The sequence below is a fragment of the Dipodomys spectabilis genome, unplaced genomic scaffold (genome assembly GCF_019054845.1).
Source record: "Dipodomys spectabilis isolate Male_0828 unplaced genomic scaffold, ASM1905484v1 ptg000063l, whole genome shotgun sequence".
NCBI lineage: Eukaryota > Metazoa > Chordata > Mammalia > Rodentia > Heteromyidae > Dipodomys > Dipodomys spectabilis.
This window is the reverse complement of record NW_024870740.1, coordinates 1371341-1396683: the sequence shown is the minus strand read 5'-3', so window position 1 is coordinate 1396683 and position 25343 is coordinate 1371341. Positions and strand designations below refer to the sequence as shown.

Here is a 25343-nt window from a genome sequence, read left to right as displayed (position 1 = left end):
GATAATAGGGACAAGATCATCAGTATAGTAATACCAAAGTTTCAAATGATACTGCTAGGCAGTTTTAAAATTCCACTTTGGCTTATTCTTCCCTTAAATGATTTATCCATGAGATATATAAATTTATCTTATTCTATTCATTCATGTGGCACATACCACTACAAATGCTCTGTCAAATATGAGTTCTAATGTGACAAATTCACAAATATTCTGCTATTTACCTGTGTCTTACACTCTATGTAAGGCAGAAACACAAGTGTGAGGTTTTTTTAAGGTGAAGGCAAGAAGGAACTAAATTCAGGGAATTGCCAGCAGCTGGCACAGCCCTCAGGCAGTACTGCATCCACAAGGTGGGCGCTGAACAAAAATGACAGAGCACAGATACTTGTTAGAAAATCTAAATCATGTAACCTTGAATATTTTGACATGCAAATCCATTCACTTTCAAATCCCCTTTCTTTGATCAACATTTAATGAAGATTAGGCCACAATCTTGTTATAAGCCATCATAAAAATCACAGATTTTTTTTTATCTCAAAAAGACCTTAAAAGGTTAATTTAAAAATGAAAGAACTGCAGCTAAGTGATGTAAATTGACCTATGTATGGTCACACAACCAGTTAATAGCAGACAGAGATTTACTGACCTGTTAGCTTATGCCCTTTATACCACATTATGCTGCCAACCTGCTACTAATGTCATTATTTTAGTCATTAATGTCATATTTAGCAATAATTAATACATTTTATGAAGAATTTTAGAAGTTAGCCTTCTGCCTCTCTGACCCATTCATTCTTTACTACCATTAACTGCTAAGTGGTAATAGAAAGAACACAATAATACCTCTTTAGTCCTACCTAGTAATTGATGTCCAAGAAACCCTCATTTACTGTCTTTGGAGACAACTCCTAAGCTGGTGTTAATTCTTTACTATCCATTTCCATTCCCACCATTCCCTAACAGTCTCATATAGAATAGCTAAGGCTTGGTCCTATTGAATGGAAAAATAAAACCAACTATATCTTTTGCTGACTTTTTCCTGCACAAACACACACATACACACACACAGTCATATGACAATTTTGTTTATTTTTAACTTTTATGTTTTAATTGTTCTGATGTCATTGGAAATGTTATACCCACTTCTATGCCTTCACCCCATTATTACAAACACTTTTTTATATTCAAATTCAGCATCTTCTCAAGACTTAAATGCTCCCCTGAACTCTACTATCATGACACTAGACTTCCTTTTCATTTATTCGTGTGTGTGTGTGTGTGTGTGTTTCTTACAATGTTAGAGCACTTTAAATAAGTGTATCTCACAGCTTTGATTTAATGAACTTGTGTGTGTTTGTGTGTGTGTGTGTTTCTTATAATGTTAGAGCACTTTAAATAAGTGTATCTCACAGCTTTGATTTAATGAACTTGTGTGTGTGTGTATGTGTGTGTGTGTGTTTCTTACAATGTTAGAGCACTTTAAATAAGTGTATCTCACAGCTGTGATTTAATGAACTTGTGTGTGTGTGTGTATGTGCACACCAACCCTGGGGCTTGAAGTTGGTGCTGACACACACTATCTCTGAGCTTTCTTTACTCAAGGCTAGTACTCTACCACTTGAGCCACAGCTACACTTCTGGCATTTTAGTTGTTAATTGATTATAAGAGTCTCATGGACCTTCCTGCCCAAGCTGACTTCAAACCTTGATCCTCACAGCTCAGTCCCCTGAATAGCTAAGATAACCTGTGTGAGCCATGGTGCCTGGCTTAATGAACTATTTAACAGTGTTTTCTCTCACCTTTCAATGTGTGTGTTGGATTTATATATCATTTCTCACATTTGAACTTCTTTTTTTTATTTGTACAAGATTTTATTAGCTGTCTCTAGAACAACATCCAGGCTCCAGATACAGCTGCCAGGGAGACTCTATTATGCTGTGGGGACTGGCTGTGGCATGGCAGGCCATTCCAGCTTCCCACCCTTCTGTTCTGAAATGGGGGTAGTTGGCATGATCTCGTCTTTAGGCTCCACAATGCTCACATGGTCAGGCAGGGGATTCTTAGGGCCAGTCTTACCACTTGGGTTCCAGGGAAACATGATCTTCACTTTGATACCCAACACACCCTATCGGAGCAGCACATGGTGCACAGCAGTGTCAACAGAGTAGTTCACAGGGTCCCTACTGTGGGTGGACATCAGGCCATCCACAAACTTCATAGACCTAGCCCTCTGTCCTCAGAATTTCCCAGAGACCACGACCTCGCAGCCCTTGGCGCCATTCTCCATGATGAATGACAGCACACCACAGCAGGCCCTCCACACAGCAAGCCCTCCTAGGAGTTTGTACTGCAGAGATTCTGCCTGAGCAATGGCACACAGTCCTCTTGTGGCCACTTTTTCGGCGTAAAGCTCTCCACTGCCCCCAGCGAAACCAAATCTCTTCTGAACTACTACAGTCAATTCCCCAATGGGATGACCCTTCTTACCAAGCACATGCTGTGTCCTGGTAGCTAAGATAAGGATTTCTGTCCTGCTGGGTGTAACTCAGACCTCAACTCCAGAGTCCCTTCTTCAACGAGCGCACAAGTAAGAAATTCATTCAGTTCAGCATTGAAGATGCCATCAGCAACAAACTTCCTTTTCTTGGAAATTTGTACCACCATCTTGCCACTGTGCGCTGCAGAAAGGAAAGGGAAACTTCAACTTCTTTAAAAAAAATGTTTACCTATATTGAATCCATCTGCTATAATACTTTGACAACTCCTGTTCACAAGTATTATTAACTCCTATAATATTTGTCATATGATAACCTATATTCTTTTTTTCTTAACTTGCCCTTGGAAACAATGTTTTTATTGAATTCAGTACAGGGGGAGGAGAGAGACAGGAATATCAATCTATACAAAAACTAGGATAGCAATCTATCTTATCTTACAACTATTAGTATGAGGTATACTTTGTATACATAGAAATAATTGACTGCCAGCTGGGCTCCGGTGTTCTCACACCTGTAATCCTAGCTACTCAGGAGGCTGAGATCTGAGGATCATGGTTCAAAGCCAGCCCGGGCAGGAAAGTCCATGAAACTCTTATCTCCAATAAACCACCTGAAAACCAGAAGTGGTGCTGTGGCTTAAGTGGTAGAGTGCTTGCATTGAACTGAGAACTGAGAGACAGTGCCCAGAGCTCAAGCCCATGACTGACCAAAAAAAAAAATATATCACTGACGCCCTTATCATTAGGAGTAATAACACATTCCATCTTAAAACAGATATTCATCTTATCTCTAAGGTCACAAGCTTTTAGTGTCTAAGCACTAGCAATATTTTTGATAAATATTAAGGACAGGAAAAAGAGCAAGAAGTGCCACAGACTGTGTAACCTGGAACTTCAATTTCCTGAAGGAGTAAATCAGGCAGATACCACCAACAAGCAAAATTTCAGCTTTTGAATTCCTTGAAAAATAAGCATATACATATGAGTGTATGAATGGCAAAAATCCACTCAAGGCAGTCAGGGAAGAGAAGTGAAAACTGAGTTAAAATCTGAAGAATAAGTAGGCCTTGATCTCGTGTGCAGGGATTGTTCTATTAACCAATGAAGGAAGGTATAGAATGTCTATAAAAAGCTAAATGTAACAACAAATAAAATGGCAGATGATAGACGACATCAAATATAAGACTGGCCCAGGCAGTAATGGGTGGACACATTGCTTATTTTGTTCTTTATCTTGATAGTGTAAGGTCTATCCCAAGCCAAGCAAGCCCAGTGCAGACATTCCCCTACCTCTTAGCTAAGTTTCCACCTAGTATCTGTATTACCTAGGTAACTGGCACACCTGGAAGCAGTCACCTCCCCCTGCTGCTAGGTCACATCCTCCGCTGCCCCTGGTCACACCTCTCATCAGACCAGAGGAGGGTCCCAGGCCCTGAGGTCACATCTGGATTCAGTGTGGCAGCACCTTTCCCCCACTTGGTCACACGTCTTCCTGTCCCTGGCCTACATAAATCCTGGTCCCGGGTTGGATCACCCCTTTTGGCCATACCTCTCCACCATGCATGGTGGGGGCAGCTGTTTAGTAAATAAACTTGTTTCCCAGTCTGAATACCATGTGGTATTCTTTTCATTGGCTACCTAATTAAGCCTAATTATTTAATTTACCTTACAGATAACAATGGAGGATAACTGAAAGACATAGAGGCAGTAATAGGATCATGTTTGCCATTTTAATGTAACACCTTGACACACATGGTTGTAAGAAATCAAATGTAGAAGTAAACAGATCAGTTGAGGAAATGGTTTTAATATTCCAGGTGGTACCCTATGCTGTGGAGATGGGTAAGGAGATGAAGGAATGGATAGATATAAGTAAATCCTAGCATCATCATTCTCCACAGTTTAGTAATCCAGGAAGTGGTGAAAGAAACAGATACTTCAGTAATAATACTTAGATTTTGAAGCGAGATAGAAAATTCCAGTCTCAGATACACAAGTCTATCACTTGTGTGTGTCAGTGAATGTTGCTTTCAGGATATCATATTATTCAATTTTAAACTGTTAAATGTGATGTGACAATGAGAAATCTGAGATGACTGCATAGCATGTAAGTCTGAGACACAGAGGGTTTGTCTGCTTTTAAAACATCCATTAAACCCAAGATATAAGTAAGATCATTTATTGGAGAAAAATAAAATCAATGTTCTAGATTTAAATTTTATCTTTCTCCCAACAGATGACCATTGTTTCCTTGTTGTTACCCTGCTAGAATGTGCCCATTCTAAGACTCTACATCATGCTTATGTTTGTCTTATTCTACTTTCAGTGCTGTCTACTAACCAGGTCATCGTAAGCCTTTGATACAGAAAAAGTGAATGACTAAATAACCTTGCGAAAATTAGTCTCTTCAAGTGTTCTTTGTTTTCTCATTTGAAAAATAAATGAATCTTGAACATTTACATTAGAATTTTCTAAAGTTACACAAAACGGCACCATAAATAATCTTGCAAAGTTTCTGTAACCTAGCAAAGATCAGTAAACCTGTTCTTTTATTCTTTGGCACAATTGTTTCTACTCATGTTGTATTTTCAATTATTACACACCAAGTGGTGTGGAATATGGGACATATTAGTGTTTACTGAAATAAACTAACAGAAAATATCTTACAGCACTTCAAATTATTGCCTTTAAAGTACATCTTAACTGTGAAGTAAAGCGTTGACTAGCAGGGTTTGGGAGTTTGGGGTCATCAAATGTAAGCTCCAAAAGAAAATCCAACCCTTGCTCTGTTTCTAGGTTTTAGTTTTAGACCAAAGAGTATCCCACCTGAAGATACCATTTGTTTACCTCCTCAAGACACATCACATAGGTTAGGTTAACAATATAATTTACAATGAAAGATGTGGGGCTACACAGAATCTAGCTGACTTTTGAGAAGTTGAAGATTGACTAAGATCATCCTCCAAGGTCATCCATCCTGCCTGCCAACTCTGGGTTGAACTTCCCTGGCCAGCAATACTACCTGTGTGATTCTGTACACATAACTAGTAGGAGAATTAAATGTTGTTCATATGACTCTGCTGGATAGAACTGTTGCAGACTTTTGTGCAGCCTCTCCTGAAGCCTGCCCTGTGCAGTTTTTGTGTGTGTGTTGACTTTGATCTGCATTATTAGTTGGCTTGCCTAAGCCGTAACCATGAGGACATTTTTTTTCCAAGTTAGGTGGAACCTTACAGTGAATTGCAGTACCTGTGTGTGGTCTTGAAACCACAGCAAAGACTGCTAGTTATGGTATCATACTGCTTCCTGACACTTAGCAATACCTAGAAAAAAAGCATAGAAATGTCATTTCAAGTACTTTCATTGACATTTTATTGTAGTTGACATAGCTATTTCTCTATACTTTTCATTTGTGATTTGATTAGTTATGACATCCAAAAAGTAGCACACATCCCATATACATTTTATTTAAAACCTATTTGATCAGATCATGAGTTTTAAACATCAGCCACTGTTGTCTACATAATGATTTGAAAATAAACAAGGATAAGTATCATGTCACAAGAAAGTTGGAATTATAAGTCTAAATTTATTTTAGAATTTTGAATTTGTTTCCTCCATGTCTACGAACTTGGTGATGGTAGTGATGATGATCAATAACTTACTCTGTACTAAATGTTTCCTTAAAATATTTGCCTGTGGGCTGGTAACCTAGCATGTATGAGATGCTGGCTTGAACTTCAGCAGGAGGGAGAGAGAGAGAGAGAGAGAGAGAGAGAGATCTTGAGGAAAAAGTGTGTGTGTGTGTGTGTGTGTGTGTGTGTGTGTGTGAAGGGTCTTGAACTTGCTAGTGACACCCACTACAGTCATATCCCTATCCTGAAGTCTGTATTACCATTATTATGTATATAGTTCAAATTTTCCAATTGATAAATAGTAGAACTAAATTCTGATTATGTATAGTGTAATTTCAGATAGAAGGCTATCTTGTAATCATTCTGATATACGTTAGCCAATTCTAATGAATTAAACTGAAATCTGAAACAAAAATTAAACAAGAAAACTAGTAATTCTCATTTCAGCTACTCTTTCCTTATCTAACTCAAAAATTATACCTTAACATACATGAAGCAGTTCTATAAAGCTCATAGCAGGTTAAGAAAGAGTATACAGATTCAACTGGTTTCTTCAAATTCCTCGTGGGTCTCAGACACATATAAATTAATATAATGTCTGTTGTATTTTATCTGGTGTATCCTAATGGCATTCACTTGTGTGATCCTTATTTTTCTTTTGTGTTCTCTTCCTCCCTAACTTAGGGAATGTCTGGGAACAGTGACTGCCAATGGCATCTCCTCTAACTTGTCAGTTGTGAAAGTCTCTTCAGTTTCTGATATCTTATTCAGTTTCTCAGCAACAGTGTTTGTTTTAACACAATTGTTTATACTTCCCCATTCCCTTCCCCATCCCTGGGTGCTTTTAAGGAAATAGAAGAGTGTAAGGTGGAGGCTAGTGAATGCAAACTAAATTCTTCTGCCTGACACTCACACCTGATCTCAAACTCCCTTGGGAGCTCTCCAATGAACTGAGACCCCACTGTGTCATTTTATTCCAAAACTAAAAAGAGAGTTGAGAAAAAATAAATAAATGAGAAAATACACTATGCTCAAAAATGAAGACTCAAATACTATAAAGATGAATTTTACTTGAACAATTGCAGTTTTAATCAAAATTTTAAAGAGAGGATAAGTTCATTATAAGATAAATATAAATGATAAATATAAAATAACAATAAATAATATAAAATGATAAATAAATATAAAAGATAAGTGAGCCAAAATTTCTGTTATTTAGGAAAAAGGAGACAAATAAGAATTATGCTCTCCGTTGTATCTAAATAATCAGAAAAATTCCTCATAAACAGTTTTTCAGGATTTAGATTTTTTTAAATGACAACTTGACAAGGCACACTTACATTGAAAAAAATCCCTTTCTTATTTTTCTTCTGGACGTTATTGTAGGATTAAATAGGAAAACAATAAGAAACATAAAATGGTCAATTATATAGCAGTGTTCATATTTCTAAATGTTAATAAAAATGCATACAAAAGCAGTGGAATCAATTGCTACATATTGGAAGAGAATTAATAGTAGATATTCACGTTGATGGAGATGCTATGGTTAGGAAGCATAATCTAAATACTTCAGGAAAATACGGGTTGCTAAAAGTTTCTAGAAGCTGTGTTAGCAGTATATATCAGGGTGTTAATAATGTTATACCACTGACAGAAATTTCACCTCAAAAGACATTCATTCATACATGAGGACATTCATGACAAACTTACTTTAACAGTAAAAATCAGAAATCATATGCTCTATAATAATGTAGTAAATAAGTAGACGGAGATATGTTCTTTTTTTTTTTTTTTTGGTCCATCATAGGTCTTGAATTTTGCCTGGGCACTGTCCCTGAAGGCTAGCATTCTACCACTTGAGCCACAGCACAACTTCCAGTTTTCTTGTGGTTAATTGGAGATAAGAGTCTCATAGGCTTTTTGCCTGAACTGGCTTTGAACTGTGATCCTCAGATCTCAGCCTCCTGAATAGCTAGGATTACAGGCGTGAGCCACTGGCACCCGGCAAGATATGTTTTTATGATTTAGATTCTAAAAGTAAAACTTACCAAATGCAATGCCAGGGATAAGCACATAAAATGACTAACAAAAATATATGAGCAGAAGGGAATAGAATAAAATTGGTTTCCTCAGGAATAAAATATGAAATTTATTATTTGTGTGCATATATTTATATACAGTTTTCATAAAAGTACAATAACAACATTAAAATGAACTTGTGTGTCTGTTAAATGGAATAGATTTGACAATCTAATTTTAATAGGTTTTCCTTTAGAAGGCAAATAATTTTATTTGCTGCTACCTATTAATGATATAAAATGTATTACTAATGTCCTTAATTTGTATCTTTTACATATGGAAAGTATGTAGAAATATTACATGTTTGTGTTAAAACAAAATTCAAAGCAGACAAGAAACTCTGAGAACGGTGTGTACATTTTCCAAAGGAGAATAATAGTAAATTATATAGAGGGTACAAGACGATGAAATATAGACTATTAATGAACTACAAGATATGTAAAAGTGACATCTAAGAAAACCAAAGGAAAAAGTAGGCAAAGCTGCAGTCTTCAGATCTAATATTGAAATTAGTAGCCTGCTTAAAATTTCACTAATAGATATAATATAGTCCTGCTTAAGAAGAGATGAATTTGTCAAATATTCATGACTTTCTGTTCTTCCCAAGAAGAAAATTGCACATATATGGAATATATGATATGATACTCATCCCTATTTAAAATGTGTATTCATTATAATAATAAAAAACTTTGAAATCTGCTCAAGTTCTTACATGTCTGTGTATTTACTCAGTGTTCAGTACATACTGGGATACCATATAAAATTTGAAATATATTTATATATATTTATACATATGTAAAATAAGTACTTTTATTAGTATAAAGTGGTAAAAGGGATTGTTTTAAGATTTAACTCATCCTTCTACTTTCACAAATAAATAAGAATTACCTGGAAATAATTTATTGGTTATGACTGCCTACTACAGTATGACTACTTAACAATTGTTCCAAATTCTAGATAAGATTCTTGAGTACTTCCTCTGCAATAATGTAAAACAATAAAGCTTACATGTGTAAATGTAGCCTTATGAGAAAAACAATTTAATAACTGAAATGAATATATATTATCTAAATAAATAAAATAATATATGTAAATACATATAAATATACGCTTACATATTATATATATTAAATAAAAAATCTTTGAACTTGTGTCACTAGAAATTATAATACAAAAATATAAAAATATATATAAATTAAATATTTTTTTTTTGTCGGTCGTGGGGCTTGAACTCTGGGCCTGGGCGCTGTCCCTCAGCTCTTCAGCTCAAGGCGAGCGCTCTACCACTTGAGCTACAGCACCACTTCCGGTTTTCTGATGGTTTATTGGAGATAAGAGTCTCACGGTCTCTCCTGCTCAGGCTGACTTTGAACCGTGATCCTCAGATCTCAGCCTCTTGAGTAGCTAGGATTACAGGCGTGAGCCACCAGTATCCGGCTTAAATTCAATATTTCTTATATAAGCAAGCATGTATTTTTCAACATTTTGTGCCATTTAAGATTATGAACCTCATGGTGCTTACCAATAATTAAAATCCATTTAATGGAATAAGGATATTATAGATCTCTTAGGTTGAATTTCTATATTCCTTATTATTTATATGTACTCTGTAATAGCAGCTTTCACTGTCACTGCTGAGATTCTGTAGTTACAGAAGAATTTATAAATCTAGTTATTTTCATTATCAATTTCTAAAATTGTCAATCTTTTGAAATTGACCCTTAAAGAGGTCCCATCATTTTGGAGCCAGTATGCTAAAGAAGTCCATATTTAGAAGTGTCAAGGATGGATGAAATAAAAAAGATACACATTTTATGTATTCAAATATATGTACACATTTTATATCACCTGCAGGGATTTTTCCATTACAATCTGATCAAAGATCACTCAATAGAGCAACACTACTCCCTAGAGAACTTCCAATGTTGTCTTTGAAATAGAATGTTTTAAGCTGTGACAGAAGTAGAACTAAGCAAAAAGAAAAGAAAAAGCAAAATCTAAAGTAGGTCCTTTTAAATGTAAAATAGAAGGAAATTGAAGACATGTATGTATTTAAAGGAAAACAAATCCCCCAAATAAGCAAATTTTCCTCAATTTTATTTGAACCTAATGATTGAGAGGATTTTATTTTATCAAGAAAAGTGGAACATATTCCCCTGCTATTAAAAAAAGTCCATTTCTGAAAAATACTGTTCACTTACCTGACCTTTTAAGATTTATATCACACAAATATGATCAATGCATTAAAATGAATGTAAGTACTAAGGATCAGCCAATTTAAACATGTATCAATAATCTTTTGGTCGAAAGAATGGAATGAAGGAAGGAAGGAAGGAAGGAAGGGAGGGAGGGAAGGAAAGGAGGGAGGGAGGAAATTAACTTAGAAGAATTAACTTAGAAGAATTAACTAGAAGAAGCAAGGTTTTATTTTGGCTTTCTGTTTTAGGGCGAGTCTCTGTTCACCAGAGTCTGTTTCCTATGGCTGTGGCCATGTAGTGAGTCAGTATATGATAGTGGAGCTATGCACAGGAAGCAAACAGAAGACGAAGACTACAGAATCTAATTTTCTAAGGCTGATAACACATGTGCCTCTGGGGGACATTCAAAACCCAAACTAGAACAGTCGTGTGTGTGTGTGTGTGTGTGTGTGTGTGTGTGTGTGTGTGTGTGTGTGTGTGTGCCAGTACACGGACTTGAATTCGGGGCGTGTACACTGTCCCTTATCTTTTTCACTCAAAGCTAATGTTCTACAGCTTCAGCCACAGCTCCACTTCTGGCTTTTAGGTTAATTGGAGATAAGTGTCTCATGGACTTTGCTATTCGAGCTGGCTTCGCACCTTGATCCTCAGATCACAGCCTTCTGAATAGCTACGATCACAAGCATGAGCCACTGACATCTGGATTTCCACATTTTATTCAACTTCTGTTTTGTGCACTAACATCATTTTAAAAGTTGTAATTCAGTCTTTATCCATGGATTATATTATATAACAGTATAACAATTTTGTGAGGTGTGGCAGTGTAGCCTTTATGTCAAAAACTGAGAATTCCGCACCAAAAATTACCTTAAAGTGACTTTTTTCCCTCAAAGATTCAGCAAAACCAGCTAGGAGTTTAGAGTCAAGAAAGACTGACAGACAAATTATAGCAAATAATGGCACAAACAGAAAAGTCACCATAATGCAAATTTATGCCTAAAAATCATACTTTATATGTCTTGTGAATAGAGACAGAGGCCATTTGGTCAGTTAGTGAGCAAAACAAGAAAATTAAATAAGTGGAAAGATATAGCTGTTCTATAAATTGGTTCATTTAAAAGTGATGTTTCTGAAGGGCTAAGAGATTAGAAACTAATTATTCATAAAAAAATTATTTGTGGTCATTTGCAATTGTCAGGACATACTTATAAATAAGAATTTAGGAAATTATTGATTGGAAAATTTTATACCTATAGGAAATTAGTAATGTTATATTTTGTGCCTTTGATGTCTTAAAAAAAATTATATACCTGAGGTCCTGGGATCTAAAATGTAATGTATATAACCATTGTTTTTTGTTTTTGTTTTTATTTTTTGTTTGTTTTTGTTTTATTTTGTTTTGTTGTCAGTTGTGGAGTCTGAACTCTGGTCCTGGGCACTGTCTCTCAGCTCTTCAGCACAAGGCTAGTGCTCTACCACTTGAGCCACAGTGCCACTTCCAGCTTTTTTCTGCTGATGTGGTGCTGAGGGATCAAACCCAGGGCCTCATGCATGCAAGGCAAGTACTCTACCACTGTGCCAACTTCCTACCTGTATAACTGTTTTTTAATAAAAGAACTACCCTCTATTAAGATAGTTCAAGAAAATATTTTGTTTCCAAATATCTAAAAATAAATACCTTTTCTCTTGGTAACACTGAGATTTGAACTCAGAGTCTTGAGAATGTTGGTCAGGAACTCTACCAGTTGAACCATACCTGCAGCCCAATAGCTTTTTCTGATGCTAGAAATTAATAAATGCAAACACGAAAATATTTGATAATGTTTTAGTAATTAGACCTTAAACATTTTAGCTTTTATTTTTTCTTTAAAAAATTTGAACTGGGTGTATGTGCTTATAGGTGTGTCTGCATATAGTTATGAGTAAAAAGGATTTTTTAATGGAAAGGAAAGGAAGACAAGTTTTCTATGTCAAGCTTATTTCACTTAGTACATGTTAGTTTCGTGCATGTTATTGAAAAGAACAGAAATCTCTTCTTTCTTCATGCTCAGTAGTGGTTCCTTTTATATATGTCCCACTTATTCTCTGTCCATTGATGAATACAGGTTAATTCCATGTCTTGAAGACTGAATAATGCATTAATGAACTTGGGAAAGTTTATCCCTTTGACATACTGATTTCAATTCGTTGGGTCCATACTCAGCAATAAGATAGCTGGATCTCATTGTGGTTATATTTTAGCTTTTTGCAGTGTCCTTGTCCTGTTTTCCCTAGTGGTAACACTAATTTACATCCCTTCCCACAGAGTACTAATAGCATCTTCTCATAATCTCCAATACCTTCTTTTAATGCCTGGTATTCAGAGAAATGGACTAAAAGTAGAACTCTCACTGTTGGATAACTTTGTGCCAGAATAGTGAAATTTTTCCACCTACCATGGAGTGAAATGGGAATTTCTTCATTCAATGTAGAGAGATCTGCTAAAAAGTTTACCTCATAGAGCACACAAGAAATAGATTAGGTTAAAAATCTGAAGAAATATTTTGTTTCCATTTTAAGACCCAGTTCACCAACAATGTATGCCCACAACAGAAACTAGGGGTCTATTCTCAATGTTTCAAGTACAAAACTCTGAACAGAGCATTTCTGTTTGCCTTTTTCAATACCCAAAAGAAAAAAGATATTCTTAACAACAATTAAGCATATAGAACAGGAAGTGATTGCAACTGACAGTGAATTTAGAGATATATACCTAGCTAAAACAGACTTCACTAACAGAAAAGCCCTGAAAATAGGGTAGGCTGAGAAGCAAAATTAATCTTGATGATTGAGTCTTGGGATAGGAAAAAAAGTCATTGTGAGTGGACCAAGAATGCTACATTTGATCCATTCAACTTAGCAACTTATGAAGGGCATTGTTAAGAATTAATCTGTCTTTAAGTAGTACACATGAGAATAATATATGGCCAAAATGCAACTTAAACAGTCTCAGGGAAATATTGTGACTAGAGAATTTTATGTATTAGCAAGTTACCTTCATTACTTTTATGCCTTTTATTGTAAAAAGCACTTGAGGCCCTGGGATTTAAATACAACTTGTATAACCTTACTTAAATAAAAGCATTAAATTCTACTAAGATAATTCAAGAATGTGTTTCTGTTTGCAAATATATAAAAATCAATAGCTTTTCTTTTTGCTAGTAATACCTAATTTGAGCATATAATGGAACAAAAAAATCTATCCAAGATAGCAATGAAAATTTTGACAGAGTTAGAAATAAATGTAGGGCTGGGAAGGTGGCTCAGTGGTAGAGGGCTTGCCTTGCATGCATGAGGCCCTGGGTTTGATTCCTCAGCACCACATAAGCAAAAAGAAAAAAGCCGGAAGTGGCGCTGTGGCTCAAGTGGTAGAGCGCTAGCCTTGAGCTGAAGAGCTGAGGGACAGCGCCCAGGCCCAGAGTTCAGGTCCCACGACCGGACCCAAAAAAAAAAAAAAAAAAAAAAAAGAAATGTAATAAGAAATGCACATGATTTACATAAAAAGTATTGCATCACTTTACCTAGGGACATAAAAGAACTGAACACATAGAGAAACTTTATCATTGAATAGGTATCTTTAGTACTGTGTAGACAATTTACTGATTTTAATCTATATTTTAATATAAGCATTTAGGATGGAAAAGTGGCTCAGTGGTAGAGTGCTTGCTTTGCATGCATGAGGCCCTGGGTTCGATTCCTCAGCACCACATAAGCAGAAAAAGCTGGAAGTGGGGCTGAGGCTAAAGTGGTAGAGTGCTAGTCTGCAGCTGAAGAGCTGAGGGACAGCGCCCAGGCCCAGAGTTCAGGCCCCACGAGCGACAAAAAAAAAAAAATAGAGAGGTAATATAAGCATTTTAAAGTGCTATATATACTCCTTTACTTACAATTTTCTTTGTTACATTTTTGAAATATAAAAACATAAAATAAGTTCCTATTTACTAATGTATATAAAGATAGGTATGCAAATATGCTTACTGTATGTTTGTCTTATTTTCTTGTGTTGTGATGGCACTAGGGTTTGAACCTAAGGCCTGAGCACCATCTCTTCTGTTCAAGAACGGCACTCTACCACTTGATCCACATCTCTATTTCTGTATTTTTGGTGGTTAATTGGAAATAAGAGTCTCATGGACTTTCCTCCCTGGGCTAGCTTACAAGTATAATCTTCATATCTTAGCTTCCTGAGTAACTAGGATTACAGATATATGGTTATTTTTATAATTGTAAAATTATCAAAACTTAAGTTAAATATCTAATAATAGCACACTATTTACTAGATGACAACTCCATATACAACTAAGAAATGAAGTGATATACTTATTATAAACTATACATAAAAATAAATGTTTGGGCCAGATCCATTTTTTAATTAAATTTTATTGTAAAGGTATAGACAGAGGAGTTACAGTTAAACATGTAAGGTAATGAGTACATTTCTTTTCGAACAGTGTCACCCCTCCCTTGTTTTTCTCCCACTTTCCCCCCATCCCCTTGTTTCCCCCCACCCAAGTTGTAAAGTTCATTGCCAGTGTAGTGTTTGTGACTATCACTGTTGCATTGGTTCACCCTTTGTTGGCCAGACCCTTTCTTGACTTTTTTTTAAGCCTAGTCTGGCTTTAATCCACAATCCTGTCAGCTACTAAAGTGGTTAGGATTACAAGCAGCCACTAACATCCAATGAATAGAAATTCTTCAACTGTGCAAATCCAATAGAACAAGCTTGCAAGTTATTAAAATGATAAGCAATTAACCTTTGGAGAAAACGACCAAATCCTATTACATTTTTATGTGTGTGTGCCAGCCCTGGGGCTTGAACTCAGGTTTTAGGCACTGTCCCTGAGCTTTTTTGCCACAGCTCCACTTCAGACTTCTTGGTGGTTAACTAAGGATACTGTCTCATGGATTTTCTTGCCAAGACTGGCTTCTTCAACCACATTCCTCAGATCTCAGCTTCCTGAGTAGCTAGGATTACAGGTGTAAACTACCAGAGTCGAACTTAATTCTTACTATCTTGAATCCAGAAATTCAAATGAGACATAGATTTCTCTGCTTATTAATGCATTCTCAGACTTGAACCAAAGTCAAGCATTTTAGGAGAGAGGGTCAAAGTAGTCTTGTGTCTCACATTTCAGAAAGACCCTGTATGCATTATTGTATCTAGACCAGGTAACTAATGCTCTTTCCCTAGGCCCATGTACACAAGTGCTCACTAATAGTGCCACTGTTAATGTGCAAAAGAAATAGGTCTCATGAGAGCATCAAATGTATATTCTGGCATGAACTGGTTATATGACCATCAATTGGTTTCTTTACATTATTTAGCTTCTTTATTTTTTAAATTCATTTGCTAAAGTCCTCTCTGAGTTGAAAAATAATGTCTTTTACGAAAAATTGGCACAGCTTCTAGCTTTTCCTTCTATAGCTAGTAACAAGGGTAGGGTTAATAATTATAGTTTACTTCCATCCCACATTTCCCTTAACCTCTGCCAAAACCTTGATTCATCTGTGCTTTTTTCCTGATAAAAAGACCCGCTTTTATTTATTTCTAAGGGATCCATATCCTTAACCATTAATTTACTATTGACTTGGCACATTTTCTGTTGTTGTTCATAAGCAAATTATTATGCTTAAATTGCATGTGCCATCTTAGTAACCTTTTTCTCTATTAATTTAATGTGTATGAGTAGCCACAAATATCCAGGGAACAGCTTCAACTTCCAATTTAATGTCATTATGGCTATATTCCTACATGGAAGCTTCCTCCTTTGGAAAAAAGAGGCCTTTGTACCTATAAATCCCATGGCTGGGGTAAATCATAAAGAACTATTCTGTGAGTGGGTTTTTCAGTTCAATAGTAAAAGTGTCCTCCTGCCTCCTCCAGTACTTGGTTTCAAACCTAACTACTATGGCAATGGTGAAAAGTACACCATATATTGGTTTCTAGTACAAAATGCAGACCACATGTCATAGGAAAACCCCTATCACACATATTCTATTGAAAGCTCTACCCGCTGGAAAGATTTAATTTCACAATTTCTGTAACAGTTAACCATGGGTGGGACTGTAGGACTATATTAACAACAGCTTTCCAGTTACGGCTGGAAGGAGACAATATTCATTGCAGATCCTTCTGTACCAGGTTTTGAAGTGTCCCTTTTTCATTGTTATCTATAAAGGCCAAAGGAATTATCATAGAAAACAAAAAAGGAATAAAGCAAGTCTTGGAGCCAATTTTTCTTCATTTGCTTGTGTCTTCTGGATCTGATTGGACTCTATCTCTCATACACAATTCCAAGGTAGTAATTTACTGATAGAGAAAGCATCATGCTAGGAACAGGCTACTTAGGATTCATATTCAGTGATGTCCCTTGGACAATCTTCAACAAACTTCATTACCCAGGAACTGTTTCTCCAACAGTCAGTTGTTGAAAAAGGATGGTAAGATGTTGCTTCAAGGTATGGCTCTTCCCACTGTATTTTACTGGGCTGATTAGTCTTCACAAAACATCACCAAATGCAAAAAGACATTTGAAGCATAAAATCTAGGTATCAGACAACCTATGCAGGGTCTTGGATTTGAAAAGCTCTGGTTTTCTGTGTTCCACTGCAAACTAGTTAATATTTAACAAATATATTGAAGATGATATTATTTCGCATATGAATTTACAAGAGCTATAACAGCCTGCCTTTAGTCACTATCATATCATATTTGACACAATGTTTCTTCTCATTAGATATCTGAGTTACTTTCAAATTAAATTCATCACCTGATAATCATATCAGACTCCCTTGAGAGGTTCACAGTACCATTTTGCAAAAACATATAATTATATTTCTGGGGGTAGCTGGTCCTGGAGCTTGAACTCAGGGTGTGAGTGTTGTCTTTGCTTTTTTGCTTAAGGCTGGCATTCTACCACTTGAACCACAGCTCCAATTCTAGCTTTTTGCTGGTTATTGCTAAATCCTCCTTGTTCCTATGTAGAAAAGCCTTGATTTGGCTCCAGAATCCAACCATGAATAGAATTATAACTATAATAGGTAATGTATTCATAGTAAAGTTAGGTTTATTAATCATTGCTTAAACAAATTGTGATTGTTCTGGCATAATGGTATCATAAGAAATTTGTGAAATTGCGTTCAAGAAAGGAAATATTCTAGAAGAGAGTTGTAAAAGAGTTTCTTGCTGTAAAACTGTGTTAAGAAAGGCAAGGGCAAAATGGTCCTTTTCTTATAATATATATTGGAAAATTTTTAATGGATTAGTTAAGTAATAATTTAATTGATGAGCTTTACACAATCATTAAAGCAAAAATGGCACCATGTTGTGATCAAGTTAAGAAATTAAAACAAAAATAAAACTATCAATCTGTATATGGTTGGATCATTGAACCAACTAAACTTGGAATTGTCCCAATTTATTACACTATTTGTTTGGCTTTTTAATTTTATTTTTCCAACTATTACCTACAAACTAAGGAAATATGATACTTGTGGTAAAATGAATGTGGATAAAAGACATTTTCTGATTTTTGTTTAACTGTAGGCTATCCATCCTATATAAAATTTTTCATAACCAGTTTCCTCTTTGACATTATGATTAATGTAAATTTTAATATATTCACTTAAAATTTTTAAATCACATTTTAAAAATTTGGTGTATTCCGTAACACTATAAAATAGGTTTGTTTTATTGTTATACACAAGAATTTAATTGGATCACTTTTTTCAGTATTCTTTGTAATATATTTTGGTATAGTCATTACTCATAATGCTCTGACATATAATGTTATTATTGTAGTTTCTTTCTCTGTTTTTTATTACAAAATCTCTAGGTCTTTGAAAAGTTTAATTTATTAAAATATAATAAATGTACATGTAACTTTAACCTCAATTTATGAAAATTTATGAAAATTAGATATATCATTTGACATTCATAATATTGGGCCTTACAAGTTTCACATTGAAAAGTAGCAAATATACACACTTAACAAAATTACACTGAGCACCTGCTATACGATGTATATTTTTTACTTTAAAGAGACAGGTGTATGTAATTTTAATGTCACCCTCAGAATCACCAAAAAGTACCCTGGCAATCAGTGGAAAGGTTTAATAGGTTTTCTGTCTTGTTCTTAATTTGCTGAAATTACAAAATCAATACTTCCAGTTGTAGCTGCAGTTACCCGTTTTACTGCTTTAAGATAAAGTCTACAAGAAAGTAACCTTCACTTTCAATTTGTAGCTGAGAACATCAGGTTGTTCTTAGCCACTACTTAAATAGCCTGTTCTCTGCCATCCTATATAAGATATTCCGAATGTGTGGCTCCATTTCCAGGGAAATACATACTAAAAGAAACTGTGATTAATTACCAAGCAAGAAAGACTTTAGTCTTTTCTACTTCACCACCTCTTTCTCGCTCTCTTTATAATATACGGCTGTGCCTTTATGTCATTAGATGAAACTAGTCTTAATTCTTACAATCATTTTTTTTAACACTGGATGATCTGCAATTGACAATAAATGGCCACAAACACTCTCTACCCAAATAAGAAATAGTTTCCTACTGTCTGAACCCTGTCTTACCTCTAAGATACTTGTTACAAGGGACATTCCTGCCACTTTTGAGATAAGGCAATTCTCCCAGCTAGAGCCAGGTTAATACAAAATAGACAAGTAAATACATTTCTAAGATTTTTAGTTTGGGCAAAAAATATGATAGATCAGTTACTTTAAAATGTCAAAGATATTGGAAGTGAAAAAGGGATTTTAGTATTAAAGCTCTATGAGTTTTTTCATTGTAATAAGTTTCAGTTAACATGGGCAAACTTGCTGCAGTTTTCCATGTGCACATTGTTTTCTCATATTATAACTTACCCATAAAAAGGAATGAAAATTTCATGTTTGTTAACTCAAATCATTGCTGTTGTTTTTCTGAAAGGCCCCTAAATTCAGATGTGTTCTACTTTCTTAAGTAAAACTGAACCAACCAATCCTAAACTGCTCAAAGGAACATTTTTCCAAGTTTGGCTCTGCCATATTTCATGTGTTGTATTCCCAACATTTTGCCTGCAAACAAATGTGCTTTCATTCTTTATCTCATGACCAATATGTTTGAGCTACAGTAGTATTAATTTTATTCCATATTTTTATTTTTCACCTTAGAATGGTTACCAGATGCTAGGGAAGAAAAGAATGAGAGGAAGATAGAACAAGACTGGTCAGTGTATACATTCCATTTTCATTTGTTTACATGCCTGTTGATGACAATAGCTTGCAGCTTTTTATTGAGAAAAATAATTTCACATTCATCTAATCTATAGCCTACTCACTCTAAGGGATTTGATAAACTCTTCGCATAAATAAAAACAAAAATAGTAAATAATATTTGAATTTGAATTTATTTTTATATAGTTTAATTATGTTTAAGCAATTGGACAATGGAGTTGCCATTCAGCAAAGCAGTTTATGAATACATTGTGTCGTGATCAATGTCACCCCTTTTGACATTCTCACCCATCCCTCCCAACCCACACCTTCACTCACTTTTCTTAATTTTATAGGATATACATTGAATTTTGATTGCATCCTTCCCACTTCTTCTGTGAATTAGAATTTAAATCATGGCATGATTTTGGTAATAAGACCTAATAAAACTTTATAGCTTTTTACTTCTAAAAGATTCCAGGGTCTTTCTTGGTGGCTGGGGGAGAAGTTGTACCAAATAGGTAAATAACTTCTGATTTTTTGTATATGTTTGGACACTGTTTCCAAAGCTATGTGTTGTGAGTCAATAATGAGTCATGAAATAGATTTAATGAGTGGTTATCATTACTGTCTTAGTAGAATGATGTAGAATGGAATGAAATGAGATAGAACAAAATAAAGTATAACAAATCAGAAAATACATAGTTTAGATTAGTTTTGTAACAACATTGAATTAGCTGTATATAGTATGTACCCACGTACATAGTATACTGCAAGTTAAAATGTGTTTTTAATTCAGGATTGTGGTTAAAAAATCTTTTAAAAACTATATAATTAGAATATAAATTTGACTACTTGAATCAAATACCCAAAGTAATTTTAGCTTAAGTGCAAAGAATATAGATTAAAAATCTAGAGACCTGATGTAAACAGATTCTCCTTTCACAGGGTCAGTTCCTTTGGTCCTCGCTTCTCTTCCTGTCCATACAAGATTTCTCATCCTCTCATCGATGCAACCCAAAGAAGCTCACCACACGACCCATGACAGCATTTTCACCATTCAAATGTGAAATAATAAAAAGGGTTTTTTATGTTTTTTATTGTGAAAAAACTGTACAGAGGGGTTACAATTACATGGGCAAGATAATGAGTACATTTCTTATCAAGCATTGCAGCCTCCTCCTTTGTTTACCCTTTACATCCCTTCCAAGCCTCCCCCCACCCACCCAATCATCCCTCTATCCCCCCCACCAAAGTTGTAAAGCTCGTTTTCGAAATGACAACTTGTACTTGTCATTGTTGCAACGGGTCCACCTGTATCCTTATTTAAATGAGTTGTTTTTCCCCTTCCCCTCCACAAATTATACCCACATCAAATACAGTGAAAGCAGGGGTTATACTGTGGGGGAGAGACATACAAAGCAACAAAGAAATAATCTTATAAATGCGTTATAAACAAATGCATGAAAGAAAAAAAACATTTAAATACGTATCTTAGGGTTCATTTTCCTAACATCACATCTGACCTTTTCTGCTTGACTCATATATATACTAGATATTGCAAATAAGGGAAACCATGGGACCTATGTTTCTTTGGGCTTGGCTTACTTCACTTAATATAATTTTTTCCAAGTTTTTCCATTTCCTAACAAATGAGGCAATGTCATTCTTTCTGATGGAGGCATAGAATTCCATTGTGGATCAAGAAAATGTGGTATATATACACAATGGAATTCTATGCCTCCATCAGAAATACTAAAAGTTAAAAGCAGAACTTTCCAATGTCTCCCAATGCTCTTCACCCACATCAGCTGCTATATCTACTTGCAAGAGAAATTGGAAGATATTTTCTTTAATTCTTATGTATTTATATATTAAATTATGTATTTATATATTAAATATGAATTAAATATTAAATATATAAATCAATTAATTATATTAAATATAAATTATGTATTTAGATATTAAATTCATATAAATACATATTTGTATAATCTATATATACATTATTACTATTACCTTTACATAGCTGTACACAGGAATTGTCATTCAATAAAGTAGTTTATGAGTATCATGCATTTTGTTCAATGTCACCTTTTTCAACATTACTATCTATTCTTTTCAACCCATCTTCTTCCTCAATTTTCTTAACTTTGTAGGATATACATTGAATTTTGACTACATTCTCCCCACTTCTCTTCGTTTGTTTACCTCCCTACCCTCAATCCTACTCTACCCTTTTCTTTAGGTAAAATTTTATTTTATTGTAAAGATACTGTACGGGGGGGGGGGGGGGATTACAGTTACATGAGTAAGGAATGAGTATATTTCTTGTCGAGCATTGTTATCTCCTCCTTTGTTTTTCTCCTACTATCCCTTCCCTCCCCCAACTTCCCTTACTCTTTTCCCCCAACCTGAAGATATGGACATGAGAGGTTTTTCTTTGTCATTGCTGTTTTTTAATGTACTATGTGATTTTTTAAAATTTCTTTTGTATGTTCTTCCCCCTGTGGTATATCCCTTGTTGTCACTGTATTTGATTTTGGTACCCTGCATCTCGTATATACATTTATCTAATTTAGAGAGGGGAAGAGGAATAACAAAATGCTGAAACAAGGACACAGGATGACCTATTGCAACAATGACACTCACAAGACACTATGTTGGAAATGAACTCTACCCTTTTCAAGTACCTCTTTCCTAGTGTTTATTTTGTTGTTGAACTATAACTTTGCCTTTTTTTAGACAGAGCTGAAAACTCGAGATTAAACTAATTTTACAGAAAATGTGGAAAGCTGTGGACACATAACAATCTTGACACAAGGTTGGTACATTTGGAAAAAGAACCTAATAGGAGTCAGATTTTATTTTATACAATAACCTGGATCAGCCTCAGAAGACAAGTCTGATCCCATTCCCCAGCTACCCAGGAGGCAGACATTCGAGTCTTTGAGGGGAATCAAGAATGAGAGGACTGTCATCTTTATCATTCCCATCTCAGCCTCCCAAGTAGCTAATATAAGCAAGAGCTACAGGTACCCAGTTGAATACTTCATATTGATGCACTCTGAACTCTACCTTCTGTTATTTACACATCTCATAATCCTATCTTCCCATTCAATGAGGGCACATATGGACATAGATACTTAGAGTCAACATAATATGGTAGAGGTGATGGAGTGCCTTTACTAGTATCAGGTAATATCAAGAGACACATAGGCTTCTGCTTGAGTTACTCTTTCATTCATAACTCTTCTTTGGAAAGCCAGTTCACAAACTCCTAAACAGCACTCTGCAGAGGCCATTGATTAGGACTTGATATCTAGCCAACAGCTACCTGAGCAAGTTGGAAAAAATTGTTTCTCCAGCCTCCATCCAGTCTCCATCAACTGCAGCTTCACAACACCCTGAGCCAGAACCAATAGCTGAATTGCACCCGAATTCCTGACACTCACAAAGTGCCTTAGATAATGAAAGGTTTGAGTGTTTCAGCAACCCACAAAATGAGTCCTACTTTGGCAACTATAAACCAGAGACCACAATCAAAAATGTGAAGGTCTTATCTGTCAAAAACAAAAAACTTAACATGTAAAATGCACAGACTTATTTTCTAATAGATTCAGATTACATATGGTATAAACTATTGTTTATGTTTTATTTGCTTGCACATATTTTAACTAACACTGTAAATTTTAATTAACACTCTAAACTTCCAAAATTCTGTAAGGACATATGTACTTCTGTTAGATACTTCTATTAAAGGAAGGAATATGAAAAAGCCTGGCCAGGTTGCATAAAACTGAAACCAGACGGCAGTATTGATGTCTGATAGCTTATGTTATTTTTAACTGCAAAACCAGGCATGCAGAACATACTGATTTTGGATTATTATATGCTATTGAGTCAATAGGATATAACCACACATTTATTTTTAAAAACCAAGCTTCCTCTGAAATAATTAGATATTATCTATGTCTCATATTGTCTATTGTTGCCTAGACCCAATTCCCCTTCATTTTTCTATATTTTCCAATACCACAAGAACTAGAAAGCCAAGAGTTGCATTAAGGCACCCTTGAAAAGGATTCTAGCCAGTCAGTGTAGTATGTGCTATAATCCTAACACTCTGGAGGCAGAGGTAGAGAATTAAAAATTCAAGGTCAGCATGAGCTGTATAAAATGACCTTGTAACTCTGTGTCTTAAAACCAAAAAAAGGATTCTATCAAGATCACACAAACATGTTGGTTGTAAGCTACAAAAATGGGGTAAGCAATTATACTAAGTTTTTTTGTTGTTTCATTTTTGGTTTGAGGTTTTTTGTTTTGTTGTTTTTTTTTCTTCATGACAAATTATCACAGTTTAGCAGCTTTAATTGCCACACAAAAACTCTCTGAGTCCAGTGCTCAGTATCTCACCAGATCAAAACAAAGGTGGATGTAATCTCATTGGAATTTTTCCATTCATCTTTGCATCTCAATACATAATGTCAGAGCTTCAACATCTTAAGGGTGCAATACTGGTATGAATATGATTCTTCTTTCTGTCCCTAAGGGCTGTTTAGATCCTCCAAAGTCAATACCCACCCCAGCCATACTATACTTTCCATAACAGTTTACAACACAATTGTGAACACCTCCTTCAAGGCCAATAGGACCAACTTGTAGCCCTGATGTCTCTTAAAGACTCACCTGATTTGATCAGGTTTATTCAACATAATTTTCTTGAATAACTGACACTTTTCTGGGATTCAGTAATCTTTGTGACACCCCCTAACATATAATATAATATGATCATAGGCAGTAATAACACATATTCAAAAACCTCAACTCAAAATCAAAGAGGGATATAAAATCAAGAATTCTATAGTAATGATATCTTGTGAGCTTAAAATTCAACTATTCAGCTAGCTTTTTGTTGATTCTTCTTCTAGATAAGAAGACAATGTAAACATGGATATTTGGTGAGTTTTGTTGTCCAAACTTAGCATTCCTATGTCTAACCTTTAGTTTCATGCATGGCAAGAAGCCATTACTCCAGAAATTGTATTGATTGAATAGGTATCCATGTCTTCATTTCTGGAATTTAACAGGTATGGTACATTCTTAAATACATTAATCCAGTAGCTATATTCTGACATCTTCCCACTATACTGATCCATTCAGAGAGGTTGTAGACTGTAATTAATGTATTAAGTCTCTACTTAAAATACTATAATGTTTCTAACTCCTATCTGAACTGGAACCAAGCTGATAGATCCCTATTGAAATTGCCCTAGAAGTAAGCAAGTCATAACGGAGAAAAGAAAGAAAGAAAGAAAATGAGAGCCCTTAGAAAATAGCCATTCTACTCTGGTCATGCATTGCTTGAGAGAGTTCCTAGAACATGAAGAAAGATTTTGTCTGTTGGCTAGTAGACCTTTAGGAATTAAAAACAGAAAAGATGTATCACCATGAGGCAGAATCTATGAATGATGAGGACAACCTGGTAGTTACAAGTTGAATAAAATTGCAACATCTTCTTCTCATGTTTTCAGTAAAGTCACATTGCAATTTATACCCTGGCCTCAGCTAACCTGTAAAAAAATCAAAGCCTGAATTACTTAATATTCTTGAAAGAAAGTAGAAGAGGCAGACACAGTGCTCAGACAGGATATTGTAGTAAAACCAGCAAGCCAAATTGCCAGCCTTG

At 35.1% G+C, this 25343-nt stretch overlaps 1 pseudogene; it reads right to left on the bottom strand.

Annotated features, from left to right (window-relative positions):
- Window positions 1-1859: 1859 nt before the first annotated feature.
- Window positions 1860-2689, bottom strand: LOC122108671 (annotated as a pseudogene).
- Window positions 2690-25343: the final 22654 nt, after the last annotated feature.